This window comes from Podarcis cretensis, assembly GCF_951804945.1.
Source record: "Podarcis cretensis genome assembly, chromosome: 2".
Classification (NCBI taxonomy): domain Eukaryota; kingdom Metazoa; phylum Chordata; class Lepidosauria; order Squamata; family Lacertidae; genus Podarcis; species Podarcis cretensis.
The window spans coordinates 78,003,423-78,030,492 of NC_137171.1; the positions used below are offsets into that span (position 1 = coordinate 78,003,423).

The window sequence follows — 27,070 nt, forward strand, 5'->3', positions numbered from 1 at the left end:
TAGTTTTATGTAGTTTTTATGTAGTTTTATGTAGTTTTTCAATTTAATTGTTCCGCAAGGGACAATGACAATAAAGATATCGTATCGTATCGTATCGTAATTCTTTTCTCACTCCTTCCTCTCAGCGATAAGTAAATCCACTGCTGGTTCCACTAAAAATACAATTCTCACATAACATATACATTTTTATACACATATTATATGAATAATATTATATGAATATTATTAGGAAACACTCCAGGTTTCCTAAAGTAACTGGCACACAACGGGTACACAGCATGTATGTCTTAGTGCACTTACAAAATTATGCCTCAGAAATAGAGTACAGCATGAGGCTTGGCTCCTCTAACCCTAACTGTGAGCGCCACAAGGTAATTTTGAGCAGTTCACAGAGGTTTGTTAGAGTGCTGGACATTTAGTTTTCCTTTTGGAATAAAGTCTGTTAAAACCCATTAAGCCGGTAAAAGCTTTTTGAAAACCCTTATTTTCCATATCTCATGGGCTATAATGCGTGCCCTCCATGCTTGGAAGACAGCAATGGCAATCAAGGGGAACAAATAAAGCCAATGACGTCAATTATAAGGCCAAATTATATGCTCAGTTGGAAGCTCAGAAACATAGGCACCTAAAAGGTAATGAAGGCACAGGGCCAGTTTCCACAGGGTGAGAGTTCCAAGCCTGGGGTGCCATAACAGAGAATGCCCTCTCTCTGCTTTCTTGACTTCACATGAGGGAGGAATCCAGAGAAGGGCTTCTGTTGCAAATATTAGGTGATGGGTAGATTGATTGATAAGGGTGCTGTTTGGAGGTACACCCTCCAAACCCCGGGAGTGAGCATGGTGTAGTGGTTAAGAGCGGTGGACTCATAATCTGGGGAACCGGGTTCACGTCTCCGCTCCTCCACATGCAGCTGCTGGGTGACCTTGGGCTAGTCACACTTCTCTGAAGTCTCTCAGCCCCACTCACCTCACAGAGTGTTTGTTGTGGGGCAGGAAGGGAAAGGAGATTGTTAGCCAATCTCCTTGAGGCTCCTTAAGGAGAATGAAAGGCGGGATATCAAGACCAAACTCCTCCTCCTTTGTGCAAAGTCTTGAACCACCTGCAGGGATAGGAAACCAGTGTCCTTAACTAAGGGATTGCTTTGACAAAGTAACTGGGACAAGGCAGTGCTGCTTGCCTGAGCTCTGGCCATTGTCATTGCTATGGCATACTGCGAGGGCAAGGCAGCAGTGAGGTTGGTTTGGTGCAAATGCAGCAGCAGGAGTGCCAGATTGGCTTGTGCTCAGTACACCACAGCAATGGCTGTGATGGAAGGTCAAGGAGGCAGCACTGCCCCACCCTGCCAACTATTGCTGACTGGGCTGAGGTTGACAAGAGCTTTAGGGTTCTTTTCAGAACTACACAGCTGCATCATGGTTGACTGCTCTTCCTGTGTTCAGAAACAAGTTGGATAACTGGAGGAAACTCTGGGTGCTGAGCACTGTACAACTTTTTTTTAAAACTGCAAATGGTTGCACTAGATAGGGTCAGGAAGAGAACTGGAGGAGTAGAAGCAGAAGTGTAAGTCAGGTAAGGTAAAGGTAAAGGGACCCCTGACTATTAGGTCCAGTCGTGACCGACTCTGGGGTTGCGGCGCTCATCTCGCTTTATTGGCTGAGGGAGCCGGCGTACAGCTTCCGGGTCATGTGGCCAGCATGACTAAGCCGCTTCTGGCGAACCAGAGCAGTGCACGGAAACGCCGTTTACCTTCCCACCGGAGCGGTACCTACTTATCTACCTGCACTTTGACGTGCTTTCGAACTGCTAGGTTGGCAGGAGCTGGGACTGAGCAACGGGAGCTCACCCCGTCACAGGGATTTGAATCGCCAACCTTCTGATCAGCACGTCCTAGGCTCAGTGGTTTAACCCACAGCGCCACCTGTGTCCCTCGTAAGTCAGGTACACAAGGCCATTTAACAGACTCTGTGAATGTAACTAGGTAAGTGGTGGCGTGAAGAGAAAATCTTTAGAGAATGTGAGTGATCCGCTTCAAGCAGTTGCTTTCATAGTTTTAAATATTGTGAAGGGAGCAAAACGTAGGACAGCACTTGGAAGTGCTATGCCAGTGGTCATTGTGTCACAAGTAAATGGTTTTGGAGTGAGGAAAGAGAGTGTGAGAGAGAGAGAGAATAAAAGAAATGAATAGAATGGTGGAGTGGGAAGGGAGGATTATATGACTTTTATTTCAATGCATACCCTTTCACTGAACTGGGGGGAGGGAGACATACCTGATGTAAAGGGGTGCTTATTCAGTGTGTTAAGTCATGCTCAGGTTACTGAGAGTACATTTAAATGACAAGCAGTTGCATTCAGGCTACTTCTTTTGATGGCGTGTTTGCCTGTAAAGGCCCACCATGTACTGAAAACCTACAAACTGGATGGTCATTGTGTGACTGCTCGGTCATTTGAATCTACCCTGGGTATGTGCAGTGAACTCTGAACTGTACTGGCCTCTTTGCTAGCTAAGAAAACAGGTGCTTGCTTAAACTTATGCATTTACCGGTACATGATTACTAAATGCTAGATGAAACAGGAGTGTTTCAAGAGCAATGGTAGCTGTGGCCTCTTTTCCTTTCCTTGATTAGTGCAGGATATTGATTAAGATTAGAGCTTGGCTGTACAAGACCCTGATTCAGTCAACTCAGCCATTGGTTACTGAGAGATTTTATTCTCTTATCCATAAAAATGGTACAGCATTATTGCACTTGTTATTTAACACTCTGTGTGAAGCGCTTTTAGTGCTTAGGGGAAAGTGGTATATAGTAAAGGTGTGCACTGACCACAAGATTTAGTTCAGACCTCAGTTTGCTACTTTGGAAAACAGCCCATCTCCGTCTGAGGCATGCTTTGACTTGAGGTCCATCTTAGTCTGCTTTATCCCCTGCCCCTTAGTCATTACTGATATTTTTTTTTAAAAAAAAAAAACCTAACAGCTATTTTTCCTGGGTGAAATTTGCAGGCAATGTTACTGTTTCTGACAAATTTCAGAAAGCAAATTTCTAGCAAGTGCAGCAATGACAGTTTGGGGTTCCACATGCTTTGTGTCCCCTTCACTATTGGGAAATTTTTAAATAGGCATGATAAAGAAAAAGAAAAACCTAGACGTAGATAAAACTTTAGGGGTGTGCATACCACCCCCGCTGCCTCAATATAAATGATTGCATAAACAAACCATGTTTAAATTCAGTACATATTTTGTCGTGATGTTCCAAAATCCAACATATCGTTATCTAGGTCCTTGTAGGATATTGTTTAAGTGGCTGATAAGAGAATTTAGTACAAGAGCTTTTGTAGGTGGGCATTCATTTCCTATCCTCATAGTCACAAATTTGCTTTGGCCCTTTCAAGGTTATATGAAATTCCAATTTTTTGCCTCACTCTTGTGCTTTAATCTGCTCAAGAAAATGCCATGGTTGCCTATTCATGAATGTTTGCACCTGGAATGCAAGTACAGATTGCTACTGGGACAGCAGAGTGGTCTGGCCAGAAATGTTTCTCCAGTTTCCACAAGTGTCAGATAATAGAGAAAAGATAAAATAATACTTTGCTTTAACAAGAAGATTGCATTACCTTTTCGTTTGCCAACCTGCTTCTGTAGATGGAAATGTGAGTGCTTATCTTCCACGAACGAATCCAGCCTTGAAAATAATTTTTGTTTGTTTATCATCTTACAAGTTATTGGGATCTTAAGTTGCTGCTAGCATTTTATGAGTTCATACCATTTTAGCGGAGTGTTCTTGCTGCTTATTTTTAGTCAGCTCTATAGTTTGACTTAATGAGGCATTAATAACTAATGAATGTGAGTAAACAAACAAACTGCTTATGATTTCTAGTCCATTTAATGGGCCTTGCTTTGTACCTTAGTGCCTTTCTATCTGAGAGTCCAAACCTATGAGATGCAGCATTAGCAATGTGACTTACAAGATCATCAGGCAGTTGGGTCACAGCACTGCAGTCACTGCTTACCACTTCCTCATAATAGTTTTGAGACCCAGCTGATATGGCAACATACATCATCACTGCTGTGCTTCCCTGTAGTTCAGTCTACAGCAGTTATGCTTTTTCCAACTCTCATGGATGGGGACTGAAGCAGGGAGGGGCATCTTTTAGAGTGTCCCACCACAATCTGACATGCCCTGTTTCCCCAAAAGTAAGACATCCCCTGAAAATAAGACCTACTTCCAGTTTTGCCTCTTGCTGTAATATAAGGCATCCCCCGAAAATAAGACCTCCCCAATAATAAGGCCTCCCCCGAACATAAGGCCTCCCCGGAATATGTGTACCGTATTCTTCATGGGAAAATAAGACCTAGCGCATCTTTAGGACCAAAAATTAATATAAGACACTGTCTTATTTTTGGGGAAACAGGGTATCAGCTACAGTGAGTAATGGCCCCAAAGGGGCTTGTACAGAGATGCTCTTCAGTTCCTATCAGTATATTTGTGAAGTTAGATTATTAATCTTTTGCTCCACTGTGTGTACTTTTCTAGCTCCTGACTTCCAATATACGCTGACAGGATTATAGGTAGTGGTTTCTAACCAGGTAAGAAAACTTGGAATCATAGTGGGTTTAGTGTGTATTGCACAACTGTGAGGAGTGCAAATTTCAGGAAAGGGGTTGAAAATTAAATTGCTAGTATCCTGATGCCATTATGCATAATTGTGGTAAAGCCAAACTTGTAATGCTGTGTATGTTTATGGCTCCCATATCTCAAAAACTATATTGCAGAGCTGGAAAAGGTGCAGAAAATATAAACTAAGCTAATCCAGGGGCTGGAGAATCTTCTCTGGAGTATATTGCCAGCCTTGGAGGTTTTTATTTGTTTTAAGAAAAAGGGAGGACATGATAGAGGTTTAGAAAATTATGTACTGTACTGCATGGAGAAAGCAGGTAGAAGTGCCCCCCCCCCCCGCATAATACTGGAACTTGGGGTCATTCAGTTAAGCTAATCAACAGAAGAATCAGGAAAGTACTTCTTCTCAGAGCACACAATTAATTTATGGAATTTGTTGCCATAAGATGTGGTGATGACCTCTGCCTTAGGTGGATTTACAAGGGGATGAGACAAATTCATGGAGGATGAGTCAATCAGTGGCTACTAGTCATTATGGCTATAAGAACCAGGTCCTTAAGCAAAAGAGTCAAGCCCTGACCTTTCCTTGCTTTTCTCACTGGCTGGCCCACCCAACTTAACTGCTGCCACTACCTACCAGCTGTTGAGTCTCTCCAGAATGCTTGTTCCATCTCTATGCCTCAATGTAAGGAAATTCCCTTTCTTAGAGTGAGACAAAGAGGAGGTGGAGGTGGAGGTGGAAAGACCAACAGTGCTAAACACTTAGGAAGTATGGATGGGTGGGACAGTGGAGAGGAGAAACAATGAGGAGGAAACGAGTAGTACAATTGCCAACCTTTTATTCCTTCCTTTATGCTTCCTAAACTGACTTGAGATGGTTGGAGAAAAGGAAAGACAGAAACAGAAATGCATGGAGAAGGAAAGGAGGGACCCACACACGTCTTTCTCATATTTTCTCTGCTGCCAGAAGAACATTATAAGAGCCCTGCTGGATCAGACCAGCAGCCTCACAGCAGCCAATTGCTAAGGGAAGTCTGCTGGCGGAACATGAGCACAACAGCATTGTCTCTTGCGGTCCTTCAGGCACCATAGAAGGAAACTGCTTGAGATGTCCTGGGAGATGAGAAAAAATCAGATGGAGACAGGGATATTTAACCTCCTGCTTTTTCCAATTATTGGGCTGAGAAGTAAGAGAAGGTGTCTGTCATCCCATCCCATCCCCAATATGCTTTAGAAAGCATGGAGATGGAGATAGTGGGATAAGGAAAAGGGAAATTGGATGCTTTTTCAGGCCTCTTGGGAAAGTAGCTTGACCTGACATTATCCATGTAAAGTGGTCATAGAAAAAGCTAGCTTTTCAAGTCACTATACACCGGGGGCAGATTCCCTGTTAAAGTTCATTCAACCAAAATCCTACTGATTTGTGCCCATCAGCCCAATGAAAGATGAAACAAAATGAGATGTTAATTCAAGTGTAAACCTACATTTTTTTTCTTGTAGCTCTGAAGTCAATACTTAGCTTGACAGGTATCTATAGTGTCTTGCCCTTATATGCATTTTTGTTTAGCCGGTTTCTCAAGGAGACTTTCGTAGACTTTGCTTGGTGGAATTAAACATTATATCCTGCAGCAAACACAATCTTCCTAATTTTTATGATAGCTGCATCCTTGGGTAGCAGACTGTCAGACAGTGCAGTTCATTCTGGGTTTTGGCGGCAGATCAAAAAAAGTGTCTGAAGAGTTTTTAAGTTATGAACCTTAACGGAAGTCACAGAGTGAATTTGAGCATTCCATTGCTGCAAAAAAAACAACAGCAGCTATGCATCTGGAATAAATAGTCTATGGTTGAACTTCACAACAAATTATGTCAGATTCTTACTTCAGAAGACATGCCTTGATGGGATTGCATTTGGTAATGTTAGCTGGCCCCTGTTACCCAGGTGACAGTGTGATGACTCACAGCATTACAACAAATAGAGACATTTGCCAGGGGCACATAGCACTGAGAGATTCCCCCCCCCCCAACTGATGAGGCTAGCAACAAGGTTAATAGCTTGATCATCACATTGTGTGGCACGTTGCATTGGAGGCCCTACTCTAAATGAGGACTGGGAATACTGGTGTGGAAACAGCTATCCCAGAATGTCTCTTCAGTAATTAATTTAAGTGCTACAAAAATTATCATATTTTTATGCTGTTCGGTGTATCAATTCAAGACTCAATGGATTTCCCGTATTGTATGTGCTCTCTAGCTGTGCTTTGCTGAGTTGGTTGCTGTCACTGCATAGCAGTATCAAATAGTTAAAACAAATAAAAACAAATTGAGCATCTCAAATGTTTCCCCAAAAAAGGTCTTTTTCATATTCTTTTTTTCATTTTAGGAGAGAGCAATGGATGGTATTATTAAATGCCCATCATTCATTATCCTTAGAATATTGTTAGGTGGAAAAATTACCGGCAAGAAAGTTTTTATGCAACAGATTTTGAAACTCTGATGCAGCATAAACATTGGACCCTGGCAGGAGACTTTTGGTGCAACAACATTTGCAACCTAGCACAGCAGCTGAGGTAGCAACTGACAGTTACAATTCCTGAGCCTACTCAGGACGTCCTTTCACTCTGAAAACTTTATCCTCTTTATTTTATTTCAGTCTTAGACATTGATCTACAGGCTGAGCACTATCACTCGCACAGTTAGAATTGGGTGTTTCTTAGCAGGCGATAGCCTGCACAGTATGGTTAAAATGTAATACAATGTCACTGCGTATGATGTCATGATAAGCATGTGTTCCCTGAGTGTTCTATTTATAAATGCAGCTTTTGTTCTTTTTTAAAAACAACAACAAAACCTTTATTTACAGACTTTCCCCTATTTTCTAACTGATTGGCAAAGGTGTGATATTCCTTCATCAGAGATGTTAGGGTTTTTTTTTTTTTTAAGCTTCCATTTTGGTGCACTGCAGTGCAGACTTTGGTTTAACTGGCTGAATTGATATTCTGAGCAGCAAGTAAGCAAGGATGACAGAGCATCCGTACAGCTACTCCTATTAGTGCTCAGGGAGGTGTGCTTGGTTGCAATTGCATGCTCCATCCAAGATGCAGCCCAGTCACGAAGCACTGCTGTCACTAAGATAATCTAGAAAAACTTCCAACTTGAAACATAGTAATATTTTACATGCTTAAAGGTACAGGGTTTCTTGCATATCTGCCTGTTTCAAAACTTGGATGCATGGCTTCATGCTTAGACTCTGACCCTAAGAATGTTATGGGGCCTAAAATTATCTGAAATTTAAATTTGTAAATATGCCACTGCCAGAAATTTGTAGAATTTTAGAATTTGCTTATACCATCAATTCATGTAAAATGAAGTATTTACATCCAGTACACTGTTGCACTATTTGGACATAGAAGAAATTACCACTTCCCCTACTAAAAACATTGTTCTCATTCCCCACAGATTCTTCAGTTTAATAATTCTAGCTGTAAATTGAAATGCCTGTGTGGAAATGCACTGCAACAAAAAAGAAGCATGTAAAACAAATAACTTACCAGTAAGCAAAAAGGTGTCTATTTTTTAAAAAAAGAATATTGGGGGGGGGGGGGGGTTGCATTTTGGAAAAGTGTGTTGCATCTTACTTCCCTCTCCATTTCACGAAAGTCTGTGCTTTACAGGGATTGAAATAAATATTAGCACTGAACATTTAAATCTAGGACAGTGTTCTATTTTGCTTCATAGGTTAATGTACTGATTAAAATGTTCTGGTTATCTACATCTCGTTATTTCAAATCCTTCCTTTAAAAAGAAAGGGGAGCAATGATGTACTCTAATGTACTCATGTCTTGTAGACAAAATCATGCTACATTTGCCTCAGAGATTGGAAACATGTTGCCTGTGCGTGTGTGTTTGTGCACACGCGTGTGCAAAATCATGGTGCTCTATTTACAGAATGCTGCTTTTGTAAATGCTTTCACCTATTTCCCCATTAGTAAAATGAGTTTACAACTGAAATGCGAAATTTTGATCAGGTCTGCAAATGATTAATAGGAGAAAAAAACAACCCACACCAAATCCTGGTTAACCTTAGAGACTGAAATCAAGAGTCTCTGCAGTCTGGATATCCCTTCTGTAGAGATGCAGTAGTGAACAGGCTTCTCCCCTTCCTCTCCGCTCCACCAACACGCATTCCCTCCCCCCCCCTCCCGCTTTCTCCAATGATAGTGATAGAACTTGACAGTCCTTGTCCTTGAAGGTTTCTCCCATAAGTGGCATATTCCTGGTAGTTTGCCATCTTCCGTTTTTGTCATTATCCCAAGGGAAGCATTAAAACCACAAACAACAACATGGTGGTTCAGTCCATTTTCTTTGCAAGAAAAAGCCTTCCTTTCCGTGCCACCGTTGCTGTTTGCCCTCCTCCTCCGGCTGTCTGCGACGGCAAGCCATAAACATTCCCTGGGCTTTGCTCTCTCCTTCAGCAAGATGCTCGCTCGGAAATATCCGCTCCTTCCCCCCACCTGCTCGGTCTGGATGGTACAGTCTGCAGAGGGACTCCTGTAATGTAGCTCAGTTTGTCAATCCCTTACAGATGCCGAACAGTGATTACTCCGCTGTATAATTGAAATAATTTTGGATTTGTGATGATAGCTTAACCAAGTAAGTAGCAGCTTCCCAATCATACTAGCTAATTTTTTCTTCCTTTCAAGGAGGCATTCCCCTTTCTATTTTGAGATTGTTTATTTGGCAATTTGCATCCCGACCCGCGGAGGCAGAAGCTGTTGGGGGAAATGGTGTGCAGATTTAGAGGACTGAGTGATGCATTAGATTTTAGTTCATGTCCTTGTGTCTCTTGGAAAGGTAATGCAACTTCTACATAAAATATTATAATGGGGGGGGGACTACACTGCATAAAGCGACTACTGCAGTGAGAGGCAAACGATGTGACAGTACTTGCAGTTTCTTTTTAAAAGTCTAAACAGTAATGATTTTGTATAAGCCAGTTTTTAAACAAAGTCTGAAGAAAATGTGTGTGTGATATTCTTTCTGTTGCTGTTGGTAAAAAACAGATTGGGGCTTGTTTGATTTACAGTGTAGAAGATTTGCCAGACAGAGCTTTTCAACTATAACTTTAAACAGTGAAAACACAGCATTGTATAAAGACATGTATGTATTTTAACAGGGTGTAAGGCTGAAATGACTTTATTATGCATTTGCTGTATAGTTTCAAACTCAGGGTAATGTTGACCTACACAATTATTCCATCTTTGCGAGTTAGAATGCACTGCTGTCCATGAAGCCAGGAGATTTTCTCATCTTTTAAATAAGTGGGACATCACATTTCTTGAATAAAACTATTTGCCTTGATACTATAATTAGTTCAGAATAGTCAAAATAACCTGACAGTTCTCAAGTCAAAAGTGCTCATAAATGGTGCATGGTAAATCTTTGCCTGTTTCAGGCACAGTTATTGATTTAACAAACATCATTGGAACGCAGGAGGCTTTTCCCCATTATGTAAAGAGAGATCCTAGTCATCTGATCTCTAGTTTAAGATGAGGCACATCATCTGTCTGATTTGTACCAGGCAGCAGTCAGTCCATCTCTTTTGTAGACTTTGATTTATGTCCTATGCAAAGTTAGCCAGTTGTGTTACACTGCACATTGTCACCTTTGACTTAATGAGATGGTTCTTTTAGGTGGTCCTGGAACCATTGAGTAGCTAGCAGCTAATGCTTTCACCTTCTAAAAGATAGAAAATGAAGCTTGTCTTTAAAAACAATTTTTAAAAATCCCGAGGAGTGGGGGTGGGAAGTAGTGTTTGCAATAACACTGCATTCCTTCATGCATAGCAAGCACATGTATAAATTAAAAGACTGTAGGACAGCTGAAGCTTATATTCATTTGACCTTTTGATTACATGCCCTTACTTATGATATTAAAGGCTAAAGTCAGCATTATAGTGATTAGGGTGCTGAAAGATACCAGGAATACTTGTATACAGACAAACTGCTTTTCCTTCTAGAAGGGATGTGTATAATAATGAATAAGTGCAGGAAGAGAGAGACTGTGCATAATCTAAGAATGGCTCATCCTGTCTGTAACAAACAGAGAGTTTATAGCTCTGCTTTGAAATACCCACATTTTTCTGTTGCTGGTGGTTTCCGGGGCCAGTGTTTCATTTGGGAAAGGTCACCCATAAGCATGATTATTAGCTCTCCTACTTTGCCTGTAAATAACTAGTCGACTTGGGTTTCCAGCAGGTATTTGATCACATTTGACTTTCACTTTGTTCACCTGCCTTTCAGTTTGTTCTGAATGGCTACCTGCAAAGAGAGTGTTGCATATTTGCCCTGAAGTGCTGGTAAAAATGAGCAGGGTTTGCAAATAGCACAAGAACCTGGGGGTTCATGGGAGGTTATTCATAGTAATGCAGCATCATTATATTTCCTTTGTGCCTGTATTCCTGTGGAGAATTGATTTTGACCAGCACATCACAGTTAAATATGCTTACATTTCCACAGGAGAAATGCTCAGTCCTCCCCATCCCACCTTCAAAAATGAAGAGGAAAAGGAGGATGGCATCTTATGTAGTTGATGCACATATAAAAAGGCTCCATGTGTTCACATTGATGCCGTATTTGAGGGTGGCTTTCTTTCCCCCTCCACTAGAACTGTAGCATAGGAAAGCATGAAAGAAGATGAAAGAGACTGTGCTTTTTGGAACACTTGCAGGAAAACGATTTTAGAAGAACATTCATCTTACAATTCAATATGTATCTGGCAAACCATTCAGAAATTTTATTTCTGAACTCCCCCAGTTACCTGCTAAATACTGCTGGAGACCGCAGTATGTGCTTTGACACTGTTCATCTAAATTGTGCTAGGATTTATTTCTCTCAAAAATAAAAAAAAACCCTCTTTAGTCATGCTCACCTCTTTTGCCAGGTCCTTTTCCAAAAGCTGATAAAGCATTTTCCTCATTTCTGCCAGATTTGTCCTTATAATTGCACATGGCTCTTTTGTCTAGGTAGAGCTATAATTATTTCAAATTCTGATGGGACATTATTAAGAAGACATGACCTTGTAAGTACAAGCCAACCTTGTTGGCTTATTACACTGCAGTAAAACTCTAGGACCTGATATTTATGCATTTCATTTAATTGGATAGCGATACATGTTACCAGATCTGAAATACATTTGCCCATGCCTAGCTTTGTAACAGTGCTCAGAGACAAGATGACAACTGACAGTGGTACCTTGCAGTGAAAGTTGCATAATCTCCTCTTTTATCTTCAACTGGCAAGAAATGCCTTCTTAGGCAATGGAACTATGCTCAGATTTCCTTTTAAGAATAGGCAAACATGTTAATTGCCACTGTATCTATGCCAAGACACTGAAAAGAAAAAGACTTGTTACTAAATTCATTTAAAATAAAAACTTGGGAAAACTTCAGAAAACCAAGCTTGCAGTCCTGTGCAAGTCTACTTCTGAGTAAATCTTATTGAACACACCGGGGCTTCTTTCTGAGTAAATAGTTAAGGATTGGTTTGTATGGTTGCAATCCTATGACTATTAAATAAAAGCAAGTAATGCTGTAATTTGCAAATTTATGCTTAACTTTACATAGTCATAGAGAGCATATTTTGAGATTGTAATAGATTTCTTTCTCTCTCTTTTTTAGAACACACTTGCAACCCAATCCAACGCATGCAATGTTTAATTTGGAATCTCGAGTTCATAAATATTTGCATAACATTGCTTGCTTACTGTAGATTGAAAACCTACCTTTTAGGTTTCAATAGCTTAAAAGTGGGGTGTCAGCATTCCTGATACTATAATGGTGTGCTGGTGATGAATGCAAGGCTGCATGATGTGTGAGGGCTTCATTTGGTGTAGCATAGTGGCTAAGAAACTGAGATGGGGAAGAAGAGTCTTTGGTTCTAGTCTCACTTCTGCTGTGAATTCACTAGGTGGCCTTAGCAAGCCACTGTTCTCTCAGCCTCTCCCTTTTTTGCAATTTGGGAATGATAATACTTAACCTTCTCTACAGGACTGTTGTAAAGATTACTAAGAGAATATTTTAAAAAAGCATTTTGGGTATCTGAAATTTCTATTCGCTAATTATTACCGCATCTGTTGCTGAGGTTCTTTTTTTGTAATGTAATCAATTGGAAAGACCTTAGCAGCGCAACCTAAGATATAATATACATGCCACATTTTTATTTGCAATACTTATTGTAAAATCAAGTCACTTTTTCATTATTCAGATGGAATTCTATATATGTTCTATGTATAATTGATTTGTGCCCAGAACTTAAGAAAGAATATTGTGCTTTTCACATTTGCTGTTTAATCTTAAGAAAACCTGGTACAACGTTAAGTTGTACTCCATAGCATATAGGAAGGGAAATATTCTGTGGATGCAGTGGGGTAAACATTTTGCAGCCTTATTTAGAAAATAAATTCCACATTCATGAGTTAAACCTTTAAACACTGGAGAGAATGTGTTTTTTGCCTGAGGACCACATTCTTTCATAGAGAACCTACTGAGGCTGTATGCCAGTTAACCCCCCCCCCCCGTATCCCCCCTTTCTCACACATGCCTATTCAAACACATACACACACATACACGTACCCTCAGCCATCTACACCCTTGTCCATCCATGCCTAGCTCTAGTTCTGAACAATTCTTACCAGTTCGATTGTGAATTGTACTACAAACCAAGCAAAAACAGAATATATTCTCAACAGTAGGCACAGCCAGCAAATCTCTTGCTTTACACATGCAGTCCCTTGCTTTGCTTTTGCAAGGAAACAATTAATGCACAGGTGTCTATCATGTTCTTCAGTGTGGGAATAAACCATGCTTGTTAAGCATTCTGCACTTACGTAATGGCATTTCAAAAAAAGCTGGTATGGTGCAGTGGCTCGAGTCTTGTATTTAGGCCACAGACACAGAAACAAATTCCTGCTCAGCTATCAAGCTCACTAACCACATTTGGATATTCTGTTAAACTATAATTTAGCGTGACAAAAATTAGCAATGTGCAAGTCCTGGGCTTGCACAACCCCTCCCTCCTCTGGGAGAGCCGCACGGAGTTCAGAAGCCAACTGCGGCTTAACAAAACACACACACACACACACACACACACCCCTGTGGTCAACGTTTTGTTTGAAACAAGCCACCCTGAAACCAATGAAACATATTGGGCCAGATTCAACTGAGTAGTTGCACCAGCAAGAGCCAGTGCAGGGACTTTCTGTCACAGTGGGATTTTCCCACTCCTCCCCTTGTGTCCCCAAATCAGTTTTAAAGGGGGAGTGGTCAGAAGGCTCTCTAGAACTGCATGGGGTGGGGAGAGAGGGGAGAGCAGAAATGCCTGTGGTCATAGAATGTTTGTGTTAGGGTGATGTTGAATTGCAACCTTTGTGTCTGCTAGTTGACATGTATTCTAAAAGTGTGCATAAACAATTAAATAATAAAGCACTGCAACGATGGGGAAATTTGACTGGCTCCTTTTCTGCAGAGGTGAGTATCTACTCTAGTTAGCATTCCAAACTGCTTGAGCAAAGTTGTTTTGCATCAAGTATTTATACCTACCAACATCTGTAGTCCAGAAGGGGTAGATATAGGCTCTACATTCAGATTTTAAGCCCTTATAATGTAAGAACAGCCCTGCTGGATCAGAACAAGGTCCCGTCTGGCCTGTATCCTGTTTCCAACAGTGGCTAGCCACCTGCTTCTGAACGCTCACAAGCGGCAACAATATTCTTTATTGTTTGCCCCCTTGAACATTGCCTCTGAATAGGGACACTCCATTGAAGCCTACATGTTAGGATACTGTGGCTAAAAGCCATCAATATCTTCCATTCAGTTGCCCATTTCAAGCTTTGTGACATCCACTCTTAGCTAGAACTGTACATAGTATTCCCAATGAGACTGCACCATTGGGTACTGTGAAACTGCCATCTGATTTTCAGTCCCTTTCTTAATAATATCTAAGAGGGAATTTGCCTTCCTCACTACGACACTTTTCATTGAACTGTCCACCCTGGCGCCAAGAGCTCTTCCAGTTTAGTCTGTCCTGGTTAGTCACATTCAGCTGAGGTCACACCAGTGGGGCGTGGTAGGTGCAGCTGGATAGAGCCTTGCCAGGTACTTTGCTCTGCATCAGGACAATTTAATGTTGTATTTAAAAAGGATATTCAGCAACTGCTATCAGCCCTGCTACATGACTACCCATTCCAGGTACTGGCCCTATGTCAGTGTCTTGTGGCTGCCCCTTGTCATCTACCACTGGTAGCGTTTTTAGGGGCCCTGGGTTGTACGACTTTGGATTCAGACTCCAAGGTCCAACCTAAAGAGAGCCACTGGGACTCAGAGTGAAGCCCAGCAGCCTCACAAACTGATGGGGTTTGGGGATGGACTTCGTTTCATAAGGGTGGTTGCTTCACTATTTTGCCTATGTGTCTGAAGTGAGAACTAAGCATGTAAATGCCCTTCCTCCTTTATCTGAGGCCAGCAGGTTGTGTGTGTGTGTGTGTGTATGTGTGTGTGTGTGTGTGTGAGAGAGAGAGAGAGAGAGAGAGTGAATGAGAAGCCTAATAGGATTTTTCATCTGCTTTGACTTTGCCCCATGTGGGGGCAAATATGGCTGACCAAAGGGGCCTCCCTGAAGGTATATATGAAATTAGTAATAATAATATTAATAATTTTATTATTTATACTCCGCCCATCTGGTTGGGTTTCCTTAGCCACTCTGGGTGGCCTACAGTACATATAAAAACATAGTAAATGCTCCCAGTCTGCCATTTTATTGCCCATTCACACTGCTTGGACAAGTCATTTTGCAATCCCCCTCATTTTCACAGTCCTGAATAATTTGGTGTCATTTGCAAGCTTGGCTACCTCATTCATCCCCTTTATACCACAATACAGTTTTTAACTCTAAACTGTAATGGTGTGGTGCTGGGCATAGACAGAGGCATATACGGTAATTAATAATATTTATACGAGTTAAACTTAGCAGGGTCCAAGTCATGATCTGGTACTGTAGCAGACCGGATTTTGGCAATCCACACTACTATTTGTGAACTTCGTCTTTTTAGGAAGGGTACATGAGAAAATGTTGGCTTCACTCAGCACCTCACTACATTTGGCATAGGCTCTGAAGCTAGAGACTCGCCATCTTCATTTTTAGAAAGTTCTTTTCCTGCACTATACAGAATTAGAAAGCTACTGTTTCCAGCAAGGGATTCCAATTTATTTAAAGATGTTCAATCCTCTAAAATGTCGGGAGGAAGCATTAGCTTGTGGAACTACAAAAGTCAAACTTGGAAGCCACTGCTGTTGTCCTTACTTGAGAGGGCTTTCATTTCATACTGCATGTTTACTACATTTCTTTCCCCCACTAGAATTATAATGATTGATTCTGCATGTTCTAAAAATATCCCTATTGATGGACTGATGGCAGCACACATTTTCAGTGCTTGAAGCTTTCACATTAGATTCTCAATGAAACAGAATGTTTTACATTCTGTCCTTTAAGTATTGGAATAAATGCTGCCAAAGGCAATCAAATATAGCTTACTATGCTGTGCGCATAGCTTGTGTCTACACTAAATGTTTCCAATATAGCTGCATTCTGTTAAGACCAAATATTGCACATGCACTGTGCCTCTTCATAAGTGTTGTGCAGGTGACTGTAGATGATCTAACAAGGCAGAAATGTGTTAAGAGATTAGTCAAAGAATTAGGAAGTCAGAATAAATACAGAATTGTAGGAAATGACATGTGGCATTCAATTTTTGTTAAAATGCATGAAAGCATGAATGCAAATGTTTAACATAATACCAACCTGGCTCCCAATGAATGAATTGTATTAGTAGTAAGTTAAAGTTAGCCTTAAGTAACCAAGGGTTGGATTCAGACTTAAATTAACTGCACTTAGTTTCCATTAAAATCAATATGAGAAGAACCATTGATTTTAATGGGAACCAAGTGCAGTTAGCTTAATGCTTCAGATGAAGAAAACACACCGACAGCCCAAGGAAGTGGTTCAAGTGTTCTTCTAGCTAAGTTAGCTCTAAGATTTTTTGGAATGTAGGTTGACCATTGGCCCTCTGACTGTGACTCCTTTCATTGCACCCATTCCAACTGCAGCATTGCCACAAAGAGTGGAACTTGACTTCCACACTTCTGCTAGTCTGGTTTGTGTCTATAGGTTAAAAAGAATATGAAAAACGTGCTGCTGAGCTTTCTGCAGTGCTATATCCACAATGAAATCAGGGACCATATGACCCCACAAAAGGCTCCATTGCTGACCACACATGGTGTCCTAATTGGAGGAGTACCTAGTTTCACTAAAGCATGACTTTCTTGCGCTCTTTTTAAGCATATCTCCACTGATGGGCTAAATTATTCAGTCTCGTGCTCCACTGCTCCCTCTAGGTAGCTTCCATTAGGAACTGGGGAATTGCCTCGGAGGCAGTTTCAGGAGCTTCCAGGATTATGTCCAGTTTCCAGGCAGTGACACTCTTCCTGCCAGCTGCCGACAGGCACCCTCCCATCAGAATGATTTCCTACAATGAATGGCAGAGGTAGGAGTACTACTGGAGAAAGTTAACTATGGTTCTCCTGCTGGCAGCCCTAAAAAGTGTGGGGTCCTGTTGGGCAAGTGAAGCTCTTTGTGCTGACAGATACTGTCTAAAGTTTCTCCCTTTGCTCAGGTTTTGTGGCCATTTTTTTTGTTTCATCTTAGTGCTTGTTGTTGTTGTTTAGTCGTGTCCGACTCTTCGTGACCCCATGGACCAGAGCACGCTAGGCACTCCTGTCTTCCACTGCCTCCCGCAGTTTGGTCAGACTCATGTTCGTAGCTTCGAGAACACTGTCCAACCATCTCGTCCTCTGTCGTCCCCTTCTCCTAGTGCCCTCCATCTTTCCCAACATCAGGGTCTTTTCCAGGGAGTCTTCTCTTCTCATGAGGTGACCAAAGTATTGGAGCTTCAGCTTCACGATCTGTCCTTCCAGTGAGCACTCAGGGCTGATTTCCTTAAGAATGGATGCATTTGATCTTCTTGCAGTCTTAGTACTTAGTAATGCTCTAATGTTAATTGTCCTGAAGATCCTTTTACATACACTGTTGCAGTAAATAAATGCTTCTTTGGTCTCTTAAATCCGTGCATGATCCAGACCAGGTAGTCTAACTATACTTCTGACATCTTGTCTACCAGCTCTGGCACAGATTCCCAGCAAAATTTTAAAATGCTGCAAAGCTTGTGATTTATTTTTGTCAACCTAGCAAGTGTCCCCTTGGCAAGGGAAAAGCAAGTTGTCCTAAGGCGTTCTATACAGATGGTGTATTTGCCTCTGCTCTGTGAATTCCAAAACTGTAGATTTTTCTTAACATTAGATGGAGGGGAAGTATTTCCATTACAGCACAATTCTTAGATAGCCGATTGCAGTTTGGGCTGCGATGTTTGAGCACTACTGCTCTTAAAACATTTGTTCCTCCACCAGTTTTAATAATGAGCTTTGTGCCTCCCTCAGTGTACCAAACAAATGTTCTAGTAACTTCACATTTGAGAGACACTGATTATTTACAACTTCAGATAGTGAAGGTTCATCAGCTGAACTGACCACAGAAGGAGAAGCATTGCCCTTTTAATAATAATAATAATAAAGACTGGTGATGACAAATTTCAGCTGTTCTGCTTCTGTCCCCACATAATCCATATTATCAAACAATTCCAATAATGGAAATAAGTTATTTTCCAGTAATATCTGAAAGAAGATGCTGCTGTTTTTGGAGGGGTGTGGCAATAGGTTCCTTTGAAGAGCCAGCTTGTCTGTAACCTCTTTTCCCCATGTGGAATATTTAATATAGCTCTTTTTCACCATCCCATCTTCTGATGAAGGCACAAGGCTTCCAAGTACAGGCAAAGAGGAGGAGCAGGGCTTTCTTAAGCATATGCGGTGCCAGGGTGCAAAGATTGGTCAGCACCCGCCCCCCCAAGTTGCCTAGTCCCAGGTGCGCAGGAAGGCAGAACCGGCTGGCCGCTTCAGCGTCTCGCTGGCTTGGTCACCCCTGAACTCGCAGAGCAGAAGAAGAACCCGCCACGGCGCTCCGAACGGTGCACGGGCTCTTCCATGGACTCAACTCTCGGGCCCCGGACTCTTGGCCTGGGGCCCCTGAGAGCCCGGCACCTGGGTGCCCTGCACCCCTAGAGCCTATGGATAAGACAGCCCTGAGGAGGAGACAAGCTCTTTAGCTCTTCCTGGTCAGCTCACATCTAAGGCTTGTGACTCTGGCATGGTGCTCAGCTTTTAAAGTTACAGGAAAGGAGGTAGCAGTCTCAATGCGCTTGACATTGAACACAGGCACAGACTCCTAGCAAGCTCCTCTCCAAGCATGGATTAGAAATTCAACATTCCCTTAATTTCAAAATGTGAACATAAGGAGAACAATGCGTTATAAACTGGGCACTCCGCTCCATACAGTGCAGCATCCTTTCGTCTTTTCTTCATTCTGAACCTCCCAATAATCCATTTTATTGGTGATCCTTAGCTCTAGAATTATTAGAGAAGAAGAAACATACTTTTCTCTTAACTTCCCACGCCATTCACAATTTCATAAATCTCTGCAACATTTCCCTCCACAAGCAGTCTTTATCCTAAAATAGTAATAATAATAAATCCTAAGTGCTTTAGCATTTCCTTGCAGAAAAGGTGCTCTAAGCCCTTGAGATTTCTGGTTGCCATTTTCTGAGTCTTTCTAGGGTCATGGCATCATTTCTGAGATGGAATGACCAGCATTTTTTTCCATGTGCATGGAGGCATTACACTTCAGTACTGTTGTTTTCAGTCCCTTATTTTCAGTCTTTACAATCTAAAACTGATTTTAGGTTGCTGAAGTCTTGTGGTTTCGATGGCCAAACATGTTTAATTCTGGGTGTTCAATTTTTGGCCACTGGAAGAAAGCAGAATAATTGTTTGTCAATGATTGTTTTGTTTCATGGTGCAATACTGAAAATTCTCTATTCGTCTGATTCATCAGCATCTGTATTTATCCAATTTTTATCATACCCAGGTTTATTTAATATATATATATATATTATATAATGGTGTTATTTCCCTCCTACTGAGACATGACAATTTGTTGGCATTTGTTTACTGTAAGTGAGGCATATTAAAACTATTGCTTTAAAAAGAAATTTTGAAGAAACACTATACTATAATTCGTTTAGATTGCTGATCAAGCAAACAGTCATGATCAAGTGAATTTTCATCTCTGAATGCTTATGACTATCTTATTGAGTTAATAGTCTGTCTCTTGTTATCTTTTAGTTAGATAAATTAAACAATTCAATGATAATATCCTACAGTGGCTTTTTAGATTTGCTTTTAACGAGTCATAATGCATTCCAAAGCAAGGTTGCTAGAGAGTAGTAAATGTTATATTGGGATTATATCAGTCTTGTAAACAAATCATCTAAAGTTACCAGCCTACCTCTCACACATTTCTGCCTTAGTCCTTTGAGGTATCAAGGTGCAGCTAGTCACATAAAAGATCTGGGGTTAGTTTAATACCCAGTGAATGGGGAGTCAAATTAGACTGGGAAAATAGGGTGATATTCAACTATGCTTTACTCAGAGTAGAGCCATTTAAATTTATACGCATGACTAAGGAGTCATCCATACTTCTGCTTGTCCCATGCCTAGAAAGCACAGTTCTGAGCAATTTCCCCCTTGTCCTGCTCCTTTCCAAGGGAAAACCCGTTCTTCAGTGCTAAATCAGGGGAAATGTCAATCTGGAGAGAACCTAAATAGCTAAATAACCTAAATAGCTTTCTTCGACTGAGTATGAAAGAGTGGCTTGGGGGAAAGCCAGCAGGACAAGAGGAAGTGTGAATGAGTCCAAAGCTTAGGCCCATTAATTTCAGAAGTTCCACTCTGAGTAAAGCAGGGCTGATATTTTATTTTAGTAATCTAGATTTTGGGTACTGTTGTTATTTTTGGGCTACCTTTGAAAGTGACCCAGAAACTACAATTAATCCAGAATGTGGCAGCTTGATTGGTGACTGGGAGTGGCCGCCGAGACCACATAACACCGGTCCTTGAAAGACCTACATTGACTCCCAGTACGTTTCCAAGCACAATTCAAAGTGTTGGTGCTGACCTTTAAAACCCTAAATGGCCTCGGCCCAGTATACCTGAAGAAGCGTCTCCACCCCCATTGTTCAGCCCGGACACTGAGGTCCAGCGCCAAGGGCCTCCTGGCGGTTCTCTTGCTGTGAGAAGCCAAGTTACAGGGAACCAAGCAGAGGGCCTTCTTGGTAGTGGTGCCTGCCCTGTGGAACGCCCTCCCATCAGATGTCAAGGAAGTAAACAACTATCTGACTTTTAGAATACATCTGAAGGCAGCCCTGTTTGGGGAAGTTTTTAATATTTGATGTTTTATCGTGTTTTTAATATTCTGTTAGGAACCGCCCAGAGTGGCTGGGCGAACCCAGCCAGATGGGCAGGGTGTAAATAAATTATTATTATTACATTTATTATTATTGTATTTATTTAGTTGCCAGCACTATGCAAGGATGGGGAAAAACCAACATTCTTAAGTGCCATTGATTTCTAAGATGGTAAAGAAGTGCAGTCTGCTTCTGCTGCTGCTTTTTCCACTGCATTGCCTTTTAAACAAAATAAGTGTTCAGACCAGGAGAGGAGATGAACATGGAGTATAATGCTTAGAAAAGGCCCAGATTTCAATTACCCTAAACAGATAATAGGTTCCCAGTAGGGAAAGCACTCATCCAAACCATATCCTGAAGAACATTTCACAGCTTTGGCTGCAGGTACCGCTCATAGAAGTCTTTAATAGTTCCTCTGTGTTCTCTCTCTCTCTCTCTCTCTCTCTCTCTCTCTCTCTCTCTCTCTCATTCACCAGTCTTCCTTCCTTCCTTCCTGGCTGGCTAGATTCCTAATGGTTTCCACCTGGACTACTGCATTAAAGTAAATTAGCCTTCCTTGCAGCCATAAGAGTCTTCTCAGCTAGCTCTGTTCTTCCACAGCTCCTCCAAATAGATTAAATCACAGATAAGCAGCTATACATGAAAACAGTGTGGCAGCAGAAATATCACAATCTTCATAAAGTATTCACACCTTTCACAAAACAAGAAAACTAGTGTAACTCCCAAAAAGGTATATTGAGATTTTACTTTCCTGTTCCTAGAGTTCAGGTATTTCTGTGCTGGTGATATGTGATGGACATTTCTTCATTGTTCACAAACATGTTTGTGTGCCCAGGTGATATAGTTCTTGGCGATGTTACAACATGCCACGTAGAGAGGTCTGTGTGCACTGCATAATTTTGGAAGCTCTTGTTCAGCTGCTGCACTTTCATACCACCCTGTAAGACCTTATATTCAGACCGTGGACATTCCCAGTGCTACCTGGAGATGGACATTAGGACTTTCTGCATGCAAACCAAATGCCCTACCCACTGTGCTAAGGTGCTTCTCCTTATGTCCAGACCACCTTCAAAAGTGGTCTCTGAATCCAGCATGAGGAAGTCAGTAAAATAAATTGGGCAGGTTATAGCTTGTGAACAGTATTCTCTGGAATTTAATCTTGATCTTCCACGAAATAAAGTTTGAGCTCAACTTTCTTCTCACAGCTTTATTCTTGCAGTCTCAGTTATCAGGCTGGAATCCATGCAGAATGTGACTCCGCTGAATGGCGGGAAGATCCACACTTTGTAACTTGGATAAAAGACTTACAGAATTGTAGAATCGTAGAGTTGGAAGGGACCCTGAGGATCTAGTCCAACCCCCTGCAATACAAGAATATGCAGCTGGGATCAAAACTGCAACCTTGGTTTTAGCAGCACCACACTCTAACCAACTGAGCTGTGTGTCTCCCTTGTCAGCCAACAATGACAAGAGCCTAGCAGCTGCTCCTGGCAGCTGCCCACCTTGTTCTGTTCAGAGGGCTGGAAGGTGCTCACAGTTTGCATCCCTTAGCCAATGTATCCTAAATACCATACTTACTCATGCTTGGAAGAAGTTCAGTGGTAGAGCATCTGCTTTGCAAGCAGTTCAATTTTCAGGTAAGGTTGGGAATGCCCCTTCCCCGTCTGAACCTCTGGAGAGCTGCTGCCAGTCAGTGTTGACAATACCAGGTTAGTAGGCAGCTTCCCATGTTTTTCATGTTGGAGCTATGCAGTCTGCAGCTCCATCCTTAGACTCTTGCATGTTGAGCAGGATCACAATTGAATGCAGTCAAATTCGAGGATAATTTTCAAGCACAGCTTTGACACTTCTGTTTAAACAGGATTAATGCCGTATGAAGCTACTAAGTGTTTAATACGAAACTGTCAAAAATATTTACAGGAAATGTTGATGCAGACAATGCACATATTTGTACAAGCCTGTGTGTGTAACCAATAATAGGATCTGAATATTAAAACACAGGACACTGCCATAATACTGAGCAATACCATACTAAGCCGTACTTCCTACCTCATTATTGTCTGCACTGACTGGCAGTGAATCCCTGGCCTTCAGGCAGGGGTTTCACCAAGTCCTACCTGGAGCTGTTGGGAGACTGGACCTGGGATTATCTGCATTCAAAGAAGGTGGTCTACCACTAAGCAATTGCCCTTCCCCTAAAATCAAGGAACACAGAAATCTGAGTTATACTGAGTTAGACCATTGGTCCACCTACCTAAGCATTGTCTACAGTACACTGATGGGCATCAGATCTCTAGGATTTCAGACAGGAGTCCCTCCTAGACCTACCTGGAGATGCTGAGGACTGAACCTGGGACCTTTTGCATGCAGAGCATTTGCTCTTACATCTGTACACAGTAGACACTTAGAAACAATACCAGCTCCAGGTTTGAGAGGACCTTAAGCAAGAGATAACTGCAGCACTGTGTGATCAGTACCAGGGAGGTTGGAGCTGCCATTTTAATTTGCCACATTTCTCCAGAGTCATCAAGGGCACTGTGGAAAATTAAAACGGTGGTTCCCAGATGCTGTCACTCAGTGGGATGGGGCAGGACCCCAGAAATCTGGTAGCTACCTGCTTGGGTATAGCCAGCATTTTTTTTAGGTGGGCAGGACTTTGTTAGCGGGGGACAGAACTGACATGATTGGTCTGTTAGCTAAGTATTTCTATTGTTTTACTTGATCTGGGGGGCAGTTGCCCTCCTGCCCCCCTGCCTACGCTCACGGCTACCTGTGAGATTTGATGATGTCACATATGTACACACAGAGAGGGGGGGTAATTTATATTTTGCCAACAGCTTTCTTAACTTTAGTGTTTAACAAATAACCCTGAGTTGTGTAACATATACTACCCAGTGACAAATCCTTCTTGGGAAAGCTTCTTGAGATGGTGTGGCCATGCAACTTCAGATGTCCTTGGAGGAAACAGATTATCTGGAGGTATATTCAGAGGTAGCAACTGAATTGCCCCATTAGTATTTTGATTGCCATGTTTATATTTCTTCTAAAGATTGATATACCGTATTTTTTGCCCTATAAGGTGCACCGGCCCATAGGACGCACCTAGTTTTCAGGGGGGGAAATCAAGGGGGGAAATGTGACCCCCCCCCGCAGCTCTGGGAGCAGCGGACAGGCTGCACGCAGCCTGTGTGCTACTCCAAGACCTTCTCCCTGCTTTTGCGGGAGGTGGAGGAATTCCCCCACCTCCCGTGAAAGCCCACAGGAGGGAGAAGGGACTGACTCAGCCAGTCAGTCCCTTCTCCCTCCTTGGGGAAAAGCCCCCAAGAGCGGGGCGCTCTTTAAAGGCTGTGCAGCTCCTGTGGGCTTTTCTGCGAGGTGGGGGAATTCCTGCAGAAAAGCCTGCAGAAGCCGCGCAGCCTTTAAAGAGTGTACGGCTTCTGGGTGCTTTTTGACCCAGCTTGTGGGCCTGGCGATGGGGGGAAGCGCTGCTTTTCCCCACCGCCAGCCTCAAAGCGGGGTCAGGGAGCAGCGCAAAGACGTCGCACGCCTTCCCGCTGCCCCCCGATCCTCGGGGCTGGCAATTCTTTCCCCCACCACCAGCCTCAAAGAGCAGACTCTCCTGGCTTCAGTGAAAGCAACGCGAAGCCTCCGGAGCGCAGGCTTCGGAGGCTTCGCGTTGCTATCGCTGAAGCCAAGGAGCCTGCATTTGCCCCATAGGGCGCACACACATTTCCCCTTCATTTTGGGAGGGGGAAAAGTGCGTCCTATAGGGCGAAAAATACGGTAACTTGTTCCATCAGTGTTGTTTATAAGTGATAAATAAGTTACAAAGTTATACTAATGCACAGAAGAATAATGAAAGATCAGATCCTATTGGCTAAAGGAGAGCAAATTATAATATCATAATGTACTTCAAAGAAAGGGGTGTTGTTAGGAATAGTTTCAGCTTCAATATTTATGAAATTTATGAAATCCCCAAAAGGATCACGGTAATAGTTTTTCCAATTATCCAGTGTTATCCATGTGTAAACAGAATGGCCTGTCATGACTCCTTTGGTGTTGTTGGGCTTGGCCCCAAGATGGCAGAATCCAGAGGAAGAAGAGGAATCAGAGGAGGAGGCTGGAATAGATGGAAGTCCTTTCCTCCCTCTTCCCTTTCCAGATTCTGTTTGACTCTAGTGTAGAGATGGGACTTCCAGCTCCCTCCCCTCCTAATGGAAAGAGAGCATGGAGCCTGAGTCTGGGGTGGCCAAGCTGGATTGTGGGGAGGAGGGCAGGTTTAGTGCTCTCTTCTGGGAACAGTTGCCACTTCAGGCGAAGGAACCAGACACATCCACATAAACGCAGCATCTGCTTGCAGACTAACCACTCAAGCAGCAAGAAAGTTGTGGAAAACTTGTTAGAACAACTTATCAGTTCTCATGCTGTCTTGAACTTCTTGTAGCTGGCCCCAGACTTGTGCATCTTGACCTCTTTTCCTGGACCAGGCCCATCCCAGCCAACCTTTCACCTTGAAAGAGCTCTGGACCTGAATGGCTCTTTTGCTCCTGAGTGTGTATCATTACACTGCCTCAGTGAAGATCCTTTCCCTATTTACAAGTAAGAGTTTTCCACTTGCACAATGGGACCACTTTCTTCTTCCACTTGAAGCCCCCTGCATGACGTCACACTCTTATCTGGATGGTTGGGGGAACCCCTGGAGCAGATTTTGTGGCTGTGAGGTTGAGCTAAACGGGGGAGAGGAAGGTGAAGTACCAATATGTGAGTAGAAATCTGCTTGTGCAATGTTGGGTTCCACTCTTGATCTTCTCCATGCCATGCACCACATCAGCACGGACCACACCAGCACATATTTTCCTGGTATTCTTCACTGTGAATTCAAAAGCTGGCTCATACTGTGTCAAGCTATTAGTCCACAAAGTCCAGTGATTTCTTCTCTGATTTGCAGAGGCTTCCATCAAAGGTCTTTCATAGTTCTGCTACCTGATTTACTTTTAGCTGAAGATACCAGACACCATTTTTCTGTATACAAAGAATGAGAGAATGTGCTCTACTATATCTAATGACCTCTCTTTAATAGTGTATGGCAGTTGATTTAAGTTATGTTATCAGATATCACATTTGGGAGTATCTGGGTAGTTATTAGTCCGTCCCTTACCATTCTGTGTAAATCAAGAGAGCAACTGCCACAGGATACTTTTAAAGGAGGAAATTGAGGGGACTTTGCTATGGAACTTTGTGGCCAAGTTGAAGAGCAGACTTTTGAGACTAAGGTCAAAAAACCTTTTTAGCCTGTTAGAGATCAGGCGTACAGCTGGAAAATGCTTACAAGAATATTCTGAAGCTTTTGATCATATGCTGCAGGAATCCCCAGTAGGGGATTTCTACAGGGAGAAATATTAATTGCAGCCCTAAGGAAAATGTGTAATAAGCCATCCCTGCTGAATAGAGAAAGTGCTTCAAAGGCATTTCTAAAATGAAATGCTACAGGAGGGGTGCATGTGTGGGAACTCTCATTCCCTGGGGACAGGGTTAGATATATGGCATCAAGTGGACTGAGAAACCTTTGCCAAAGCTTGTCTTCCTTCCCAGGCTATGGCAGCACTTTGAATTTTCCCTAAACATTTTGTTATTTCTCTCTCTTTTTTTAAACAAGTGTTTAAATGATAGATTTATAGCACACAGATACGCTATTTAACAAGAATTAACATGTCAATAATAAATTCATGTTTTACTATTAAAGCAATAATGAGTTGCTAGTAACCATCACCTTCCCTCAATGTTATTTTGAAAAATGCTGAGAATATTATGCTTCTTAAAAACTGTTTTATATATGGGTTTTTGGTACCCATTAGTGCTGTGCAGTTTGGACTTCAGTTAATTATGGGTGCTGCTTTTTATTAATTAGTCATTAATTTTTATTTAATGTGTTGCTTTAAATCTGTGCTTTAGTTGTTGTAAGCCACTTGGATATTCTTGAATTGTGAGTGGTGTAT

The 27,070-nt window shown here is 42.1% G+C and overlaps 1 protein-coding gene across 15 annotated transcripts in view; it reads left to right on the forward strand.

The window, feature by feature from the left end:
- ATP2B2 (ATPase plasma membrane Ca2+ transporting 2) overlaps positions 1 to 27,070 on the forward strand; it is a 361,888-nt gene that overhangs the window by 149,983 nt on the left and 184,835 nt on the right. The window contains exon 1 of one of the 15 annotated variants that reach the window (XM_079967270.1): positions 8,918 to 9,263. The exons of 13 other annotated variants lie outside the window; for them this stretch is intronic. The gene's annotated coding sequence lies outside the window, so the exon portion shown is untranslated. Of the gene's footprint in view, positions 1 to 8,917; positions 9,264 to 17,124; positions 17,208 to 27,070 lie in introns of those variants that run through there. One more of the 15 variants, XM_079967274.1, reaches the window with a different exon arrangement.